Here is a 9,379-nt window from a genome sequence, read left to right on the forward strand (position 1 = left end):
ACCAGGTCACCTTTTACAGCAGTGAGCAAAGCAACCCATGCCACAGAAATTTTCACAAACCAAGAAGGAAAGGTACAAAAAGAATTATAGTAAAACAATAACATACATTCGTGTGTATGAGGGAGAGAGATTTAAAATTAAAATATTATATCATCACAAGAAACGGCAGACATTCCTTGCTCTGTGCTTGGGCAATCAAGAAAATTAAAGCGTCTTTTATGTTCCAAAAATAAAAGAGACTTGATAGAAGTAACAGTGCTCAGTGCTTGCAACCCAAGTCAATTTATACTCTTGTCAGACCAGTCCAAATTCCAAAGGCTACAAAAATCCTGTTAGATCAAGGGATAAAAATTCATTTTAGGACAAACTTACTCAAGATAAAGAAAGGCATGTCTTGAGTGAGAGAACTGCCTGCTGCAGATGACTTTTTGCTAATGTGTTTAAAGATTACGGACTTCTCAACTTTCTTAGTTTTCTGGTAGCCAAATCCTCCTTGCTTTTTTTGCTTGCCTTCATTGCTGTTCATGTTCAGACCAACAAAGGGAGGCACCTTGAAACCAAATGACAGAGCAACTTGAGGCAAATTTAAGTTATTGACATTAAAGATCTGTTTCAGAGAATAGGAATCATAGGCTCATATGTATGACTTACATGCTTCCTCCACTGACTTATGAAGAAAGTAGTTCTTTTCAATCAGTTTCTCAAGCTGAGACTGAGTGTCCTAAATTTTAGACCAGGAAAAGTCAAATTCACTTAATGGAACCTTGGATTGTTTCAAGTAATGAAGGAAACCCAATTCTTCTGAGTGCAAAATGAGCAAGGCATGGCCTCCCCCATTTAGGTCTCTGGCTGTTCTCCCCACATGATGAATATATTTCAGGCTCATCTGGAGGGTCATACTGAAGAATCCAGTTGACCTCAGGAATGTCCAGTCCTCTTGCTGCCGTGCACAATAGTGTTCCCGAATCTGCGTTGTAGAACTAGAAGAATGTGGTTGTACACTTATTTTGCTTTTGGTTTCCATGAATGGCCAAGACAGCAAATCAATGTAGTTCAGCAACTCGTAGTGGTATTTCACGGACATACACGATGAAAAGAAGACCATGAGCTTCTTCTTTTGGTTCTTCTTAAAGAATGTAAAGAGCAAAAGAATCTCTTTTCAAAGGGACAAACGACGTATCCCTGCTCAAGACCATCCACTGTCACATTAGCTTATTAGCTTTATCATCATCAACATCAACATACAGTGGCTCCTTTTTCAGAGAAATCCTTGCCTGGTCCTCAACTTTTTGAGTTTAGGTGGCAGAACAGAGCATAGTCTGTCTGCATGTTGGCAAAAGTTTAATAATTTGCTTTAATTTATCTTCAAGCCCAACATCCAAGATACAATCAGCTTCATCAATAGCCAGACACTGCAGGTTTTTATACATAAACCCCGGGGTATTCTGCATATGATCCAGCAGACGGCCTGGTGTGACCACAATGATGTAGATCCCATTAGCAAGTTTCTATGCTTCAGCAGATCTGTTACTGCCACCTATTATCAACCCATAGGTGTGCACATGGTGAGTCATTAGCTCCTTAAGAATACCAAAAATTTGCACGGCTAGTTGTCTAGTAGGTGACAGAATAAGGACCCCTGTTCCATTCTTGGGCATGAACTTTAACTTAACAATGAGTTCAACTGCAGAGAAGAAAAAAGCCAGGGCTTTACTACCGCCTGTTTTTACAGCTGCTAGAAGATCCCTGCCTTCCAGAAGTGGTCTGACACTTTTATGTTGAATTTCAGCCATGTTTGTAAAGCCCATTTCTTTTATTGCCTTCAGAGTGTTTTCACTGACAAGATTACATAGAGAAGCAAATGAAGTATCCTCAAAAGCTCCTGTCAGTCCCAGGGGCAGGCTGGGCACCTCACTGTCATCTTCATCATTATCTAGCTTCTCCATATTATTTTCTGTTTCTTTAGGAGTCTTGGCACTTTCTTCTTCAGATTCCCCTTTGTTTTCAGTTTTTGCTTTTTTTGTATCAGGCCCAGCATCATTCACCAGTTTTCTCTGTTTCTTCTTCTTTTTCTTTTTTGATTCTGAATTGGGAGACTGCATTTCTGCATCTCTATTGGTTAATACAGTGGATTTCTGGGGAGATTTTTTAACTTTTACATTTTCCACTATTTCTTGAGAAACGTCTGCATTTTGAGTTTCTGATAAGGCCACATTTATAGAATGTTTTGATTTTTTAACCTTTCTATCTCCCGTTGTTTCTTCAGACACATCTCCATTTTGAGTTTCTGATAGGGTCAGATTTGAGGCCCCCTACAACTTTAGATTTTGCTGCCACAGTTTGAGGTTCCGCTTTTCCATCTTCTTGCTCAGGAGTTTCATCATCTGGTGAGACATGCTGTCCAAGAAGTGCCTAGACTGCCGGGCCACACAGTACGGCTCTGCATTCCCATTTTTTACATATTTATTTTGCTCCTCAAAGAACTCCATGAACCCAAGGTGTTGGCTGATGGAAGCCTCTGGTCATCCCAACTGAATCTCCATTCCATCTGGGAGCAAGGGCCCCCAAAAAGCATTAAGTAGAAAGTTGCTTCCCCAAGACTCAAATACCAAGCAGCTATTTTCTTCCAGAGTTGAGGAAGGTTTTCCGAATGTTTCTTTAAAATTGCTCTGAAAATCTGAATCCAATGTAATAAACTAGATAGGGCTGTTGATTGTGGAGAACATCTATCACCGACTTTAAACCTTTTCTCTTTCTAAAAATTCTTTTTGACATTGTAAAAACAATATATGCTTATTACAAAACATTAAAACAATACAGAGGTGCATAGATATAAAAGTGAACGTTCTCGGTAGCTTCCTTCACTCACTCCCATTTTAGGAGGTAGCTATTAGGAGGTAACATTACCACCTTAGGAAGTAACTAGATTGTATATCACAAGATCTTTTGCGAGCTTTTATATCCCACCTCTATACACACCTGCATATGCATGCACACACGTACACAGTTACATGCCTTTTCTTTTATACCAAAAAATGAGAGCATACTCTAAATTTCATTATGCAGCTTGCAACTTAATACACCACACATAGATTTGTATGTCCATCAGTCATAATTCCGTCGGTTTATCACTCATAATGGGAGTAACACTGTTGTCCCCTTTCTTACCTTGTAAGTTTGCCACGAGGATTAATCATATGTTCAAAGGTACGCAAGGACAGTGGTACTAAAAAATGGCACAGAAGGCTTTGAGATGGCCATTGATGTATTATTTTACAGAGACATAATACAGATTATGTGATGAGCTTCAAGAGTAAGGATGAAGAAGTAATTTCTTGTTTTCCCCCTCTGAATGGGACACTTCGTGATCTGCATATTATAAAAAACATGAAAGTGAGGTCAGACTTGGCAGGGAAATTGCTGGCTACAAGCTTTTAGGACAATTAAAAAACAGCAGGATCATTCTGGCACAAGCTTCAACCAGTTGGCAGAAAAATGCCTCTTCTGCTCCTACGGTGACTGGCAATTCTAAGTAAATGGCTAAAATTGCCTTTCATGTCTGCCGGCAACTTTCCTGAAGTCTTTGAGTCTTGTTGAATTTGCTTTGATAATGAGTATCTTCTCTATTAGGGTAAATTTGACATGCATAAGGATTATTTCAACTCTGACAGGGCAGAAATTCACTTGTTTCCAGAATTAGGAATACTCGAAAATTTGCTCAAGTCTAAAAATGAATTCTTCCCTAAAAGTTTTCTTCTTTAAGACTCTGTTGCCATATAGTGAGACTGTATTTTATATGACTAGTGACATACTAATAGGCCTTTTGAAATATTAAAAATAGCTCCCAAACCCCTGTGATTTTCTTTGGCGAAGTCCAAGGACTTGGAACCCCAGTTAGGGCATTATTAACTTAAAATATTCCTACTCACTTAAATTATAAGCTGTCAATAAATATCACTTCTCTTTCAACTTCAATTCACAGTTTGCCCTGAGACTACATTACTGACCATACGCCTTCCACCCCTGATATCTAGCCAAGGCAGCATCCATAATTGCCTGTTGGCTTGCCTCTGAGAGCCCAGCATTGGACAGCCTGTATAGTAGAATGGTTGAAAGCGGTCTTTGGAGCTCCAAGGGCTCTGCACATTTGCTTGAGTTCCCATAACATGGTGGAGATGGTAGCACCTACCTCAGAAGGTTGTTAAATTAATTAATGAGCCCATATAATAAAGCACCTAGAATACTGCCTGGCCCATAAAGTGTCATTATTACTGTATCTTTTGTATTTAAAGTCATTCTCTTTAACTGTTGTTATTGGGATGAGGTCAGTAGCTTTTTATGCTTCTGGGAGAGGAAAACCTCTTCATCTTGTTCCCTGCGTCATAACAGAAACAAAGAGGAAGAAGATGATATAAGTTCAGTAAATCTTCCCTTCATATTTGGTCAGATAAGAACAGGGGCTTGGAGCCAAACTGCCTGGCTTGACCACTTAACACTAGCAAGTTTCTTAACCTCTCCAGCCTCAGTGACTTTATCTGTATAAAGGGGATAACAATTGCCCCTGATCACAGGGCTGTTGGGAAAACCAAGACAGTGTGAATAACAGATTTACACATAGTGAGTGCACAATATAGATAGCAAGTAAGTTAATTCTGAGGCAACAGATTCAAGTCTACTACTACTGAGCTCCGACTATGTGTCTATTCTATATAGGGACTGCATTTAACAATATTCCCACAAGGAAAACATATTATCTTCACTTAACTGATAAGGAGACTAAAGCTTTGAAAGGTTAAATGGCATGCAGCAGTTCTCCTGTTAGAAGGCGATAGAGCTGAAATGTGACGCCAGGTCTTCTGATTCACAGGCTAGTGTTCTTTATTCTAAACCCCTGGATATCTCTGTGAGCCACGCATATCTGATTACCCCAAGGATTCTCAGGGTCAGCAGTAAATAGGGTAGACAGACCATCAGTCCCTGCCTTCTGCTTACTGCCAGAAACCTTTTCAATTATTTTTGTATGACCAACACATATGTAAATGCCCAACATGCTTTAAACAGTTAAACAATAAAACATAATTTTCCCATAATCCTACTCTTGGATTCTTTTCTCTCAAAGTTTCATAGACTTTCTTAGAATGTCTAAATGACCCTCAGAATGTTTTTCACCAGAAAGGTTTTGTTGTTTTTTCCCCTACTGATTCCAAAACAGTGAGTTGATTCCTCTTCTTCCTGGAAGTCTTTCTAGGTCATTACAAATAGCATTTTTCTTTATAGTTCTCAAATGACCTTTAGTGCAAACATTTCTTTCTTCTTCCTGGGGTGGGTTCTGACATCATTCTCCAGGAACACAAAGGCCTCCACAAGGTTGATTTATCCTGCTGAGACTCTGGAAAGGGTCTCTTCTCCTCTGACCACATCTTAATTCACAATTGAGGGAAAAATATTTAGCAATGAGTCTCTTTCCCTATTTTCTTTGAGCTTGGTTTTTAAAAGTCAGTTATTCTAACATCTGCTTGGAACATTTTATTGTCCCTAGTCAGAAGTATGGTTTTGTATTTTTTTAGCCAATTATTTCTTATCTTTGGTTACTTTTGCTCTTTTTTAATTCAAATCAGCCAGCATCTGTTCCCAGGATTCAGTGCCAAGGTGCCACCCAGTTTAGGAAAGCTAATCTTTGATCTTTTTCTTTTGCCTCTTCTTGGTACCATACACCAGTTTTCATCCCCAATTCCCCCACATTCTCATACCTCCCTTTGCAAATTCACTTGAGATTTTAAAAAGAAAAGAAAACTTTAAAAGGAGAGCTAAGATGATTGTTCAGATAAAATGCTGAATCCAGACAGCCAAAAGCTGTGTGGTTTTCTCTGAGTTTGCTCTGTTCTGCCTGGATGTTGTGTGGCTTAATGGGGAGAGAAGCTGCCAGCTTGGAACAGAGCAGAAGGATTTTCAGCATCAGCTCCTCCCATGTCGTGGGTCTCTGGTAAGTTTCCCAGTCTTTTGTTACCCAGGTAGCTTTTTCATGTCATGGGCATAATGGTAGAAACCACCTCCATAGGCCAAATGGAAGGCACAACATTAATGTCAGGAGAGAGGCCCAGGTGGCTGCTTCCTTACTAAGACCAGTCTCTGATATTTGCAGTTACTTTTCTTTCACTTCTTGGTGCAAACAGGTTTTCTTTTAAACATAGCTAACAATGATTTTGCAGTTTCACACTGACATAAAATTTTTGTCCAGTTTTTGAAGGAAATCTATTTATGCATGATGAGTCTTCTGAATTCTAAATCACTGTTATAGACATTTTTAAAGTGAGAGTTGTATAACACATGTAAGATGGAGTAACAAAACAGTTTTTAAAAGTGCTTAGGCCAGGCACGGTGGCTCATGCCTGTAATCCCAGCACTTTGAGAGGCTGAGGCGGACGGATCACCTGAGGTCAGGAGTTCAAGACCAGCCTGGCCAACATGGGAAAACCTCATCTCTACTAAAAACTACAAAAATTAGTCAGGCGTAGTGGCAGGCGCCTGTAATCCCAGCTACTTGGTAGGCTGAGGCAGGAGAATCACTTGAACTTGGGAGGCAGAGATTCCAGTGAGCTGAGATCGTGCCACTGCACTCCAGCCTGGGCAAGACAGTGGGATTTCATCTCAAAAACAAAAACCAAAAAACACCAAAAAAAAAAAAAAGTGCTTTAAAAGTACTTTTTAATCACTTAGTCATTCAATCAACAAACATTTATTTAGTGCCTTACTCTGTCAGATGCTACATTAGATCCCAGCAATATAGTAGCAAGGAAAAAGACACACAGTCCCTGTCTTTCTGGGGCTTAGAGCCCAGGTGTCTTCTGCCACCACAGTAGGAGTTTGAATATGAGTTGTGGCTTTTCTAAGTCAAATGTAAAGATTGACACTTGTCTTGAAACCACGTGCAAAGCCACAGGACAATGGAAGAGAAAAAGATGTTTAAAAAAAAAAAAAAGATTCTGTAATTCCCAGGAGGATTTTGTCTCCTGAGCACTTTCCTAAGCCGGTGGACTTTTTTTATCCAGGGCCATGAGCCTCAATACAATAATTCCTTCTATGGTGTGGAGATCAGTGACCAGCCAAAAATAAGGGCTAGTAAACTACTTCCAGTAGTCGAATCCAGTCTACCACCTGTGTTTGCATGGCCTATGAGCTAAGAATAGTTTTTACATTTTTATATACTTGAAAGAAATCAAAAGAATAATAATATTTTGTGAAACAGGAAAATGATATAAAATTCATATTTCAGTTTTCATAAATAAAATTTAATGGGAACATAGCCTGGCCCATTCATTTAAGTATTGTGTTATAAGGGCAGAGTTGAAGAGTTGCAACAGAGACTGTATAGTTGGCAAAGCCTAAAATATTCATTTAAAGACAATGTTTTTTGACCTCTGGTGTAGAAAACTTTCTGGTGCTGTCACTTCACACTTGGCTGCAGCCATCTCCTTAATTGTTAAGAGACACAGCAACCCCAAACAGCCATCTTCCTTTGTATTGCATGAAATACAGGGTAAGCCGTAGGAACAACAGAGAATGGGACATTGATAAGCAGGTTTGAATTTTCTTAAGCCACAAACTTGAGTGTGCAAACTAGATAATATTATTTTGTATAATGTAACTTAATTTACTTAACATTGTAACATGCAATGTTAATCATGTCTAGAAAACCTCTGTGTTTTCTCAGTCTTTTCATGTTAAAATTCAGTTAATTCTGGATTTTCTCTATTGTCTTCCATCTCCTTTAGACGGCACCTGTGTGGGGTAGCCTGTGTGGCATCCCGGCAAAGCCTGCCTCTCCTGAGAGGTATCCCGCCTCTGGTTACTAGCACTCCAGCAATGTTCATTACCTCACCTGGTCTTGCGGCTTTCTCTTGCTTTTGTCACTTCTGCCGGATACCTGGGTTTATCAGTGCTCTGCTACTCTTGAACTCTTCTCGAGTGTGTGGAAACTTTGCACTGCTCTTCCACGTTTTTCTCTGCGGTAGCATCTGGCCTTCTCTGACCCTTCCCACCCGCCCCCAACAATCCAGGATTCTGGGATAGGAACCAGGTCTGTCTGACAATGTTCTTGCATTTAATACTGCCATCCCGCCTCTTCCCATAGCCAGCTTCTTGAGTGGAAAACGCCCCCAAGCCTGCTACTGCTCCCCCTGCAGTGATGTCTCTTGAATTGGAAAAACAGGATGTCTTCTCTTTCAGGGCCGTGATCTGAGGCAGGCTGGGAGGAGGGAGGAGGAGGCATCTGGTTGATAGCCCTTTACAAAAGGAACATACTTGTGCTTCCCAGCTCTGTGCATGCTCCAGCCAGCTCAAGTCCGACCTATTGGCTCTGCTTGATTCAGCAACCTCAGACTCTGGTTAGGCCAGATGGAAAAATCAGTCCTGGAAAAACGAAAATGTGAAAAACTGTGGCAGAGAAGGTCATTCACTCACTCATAAATCTAAACACACTAAGCCCATTGAAGGACTTGCCAGGAAAATGTGATTTTCAGTTTTCTCTTCGGGTTCAATTTATCTTTACTGCTAAGTAGTCAAGTTGAATTAGATCCAGAACCAGATACAATTCTACCCTTTTTCTTAGAAGGGAGGGACCCCCACCTTCTTGTCAGTGAACTAGCTACCCCATCCTAAAGACTGGTATTTCCTAAGTTAGAAATTCTAGCAGATCTTCTTTTAGGTTTCTGAACTGGGTGCACCCTAGGTTTCCTTTTCTCAGATGAATGAGTAATTGCATCTTTTCTGCAATGCCTCACTAAAGATGAGAAACAGTTACTCAGGATTGCATTTCACTTCATTGGGTTTTGCTTTTTGCAGATGGCAATTTTTTCTGCATCTTATGATCTCCTTTGACCTGAAGCATAGCCCCATCTATCATCCTGCCCATTCAAGTTTGTAGTTTTGAAAGATGCATAATAGAATGGAATACAAGAAAGAGCACACCTGTCCAGGTGACTTGACCAAATGAACCCTCATGTCAATGAAGGCATTAGAATAGGCCCTGGAATACCTTTACTTCCATGATATTACCACAATTGCATGTAAATATAAAACACGCAAAGCATTCCCCAGGCTGTTATTGGCAAGAATCATAGTTCCTATCCTATGAAGATAGGAGCAGAATAGAAGAGAGTAGTCCAGGTGTATTTCCTACCTGAATGGCAAAGTGGAAATTGATGTATAATTTTCCATATGGAAACAACTTGTTTCCCCACATTCATTGCTTCAATAAGGACAGATGCCCTAAGGCAGATTCCTTCAGGATGGAGTGAGAGGCTGTTCTTCAGCTGCCTGTGGTAGTCTTACTACATCATCACAGAGTCTTTGCTATGCCTCCCTTCAAGAGATGGAGCTT

General features: G+C 40.2%; 1 pseudogene; it reads right to left on the reverse strand.

Moving 5' to 3' along the window:
* Nucleotides 1-368: 368 nt before the first annotated feature.
* Nucleotides 369-2,396, reverse strand: LOC111552218 (annotated as a pseudogene).
* Nucleotides 2,397-9,379: the final 6,983 nt, after the last annotated feature.

The sequence above is a fragment of the Piliocolobus tephrosceles genome, chromosome 9, assembly GCF_002776525.5.
Source record: "Piliocolobus tephrosceles isolate RC106 chromosome 9, ASM277652v3, whole genome shotgun sequence".
Classification (NCBI taxonomy): Eukaryota; Metazoa; Chordata; class Mammalia; order Primates; family Cercopithecidae; genus Piliocolobus; species Piliocolobus tephrosceles.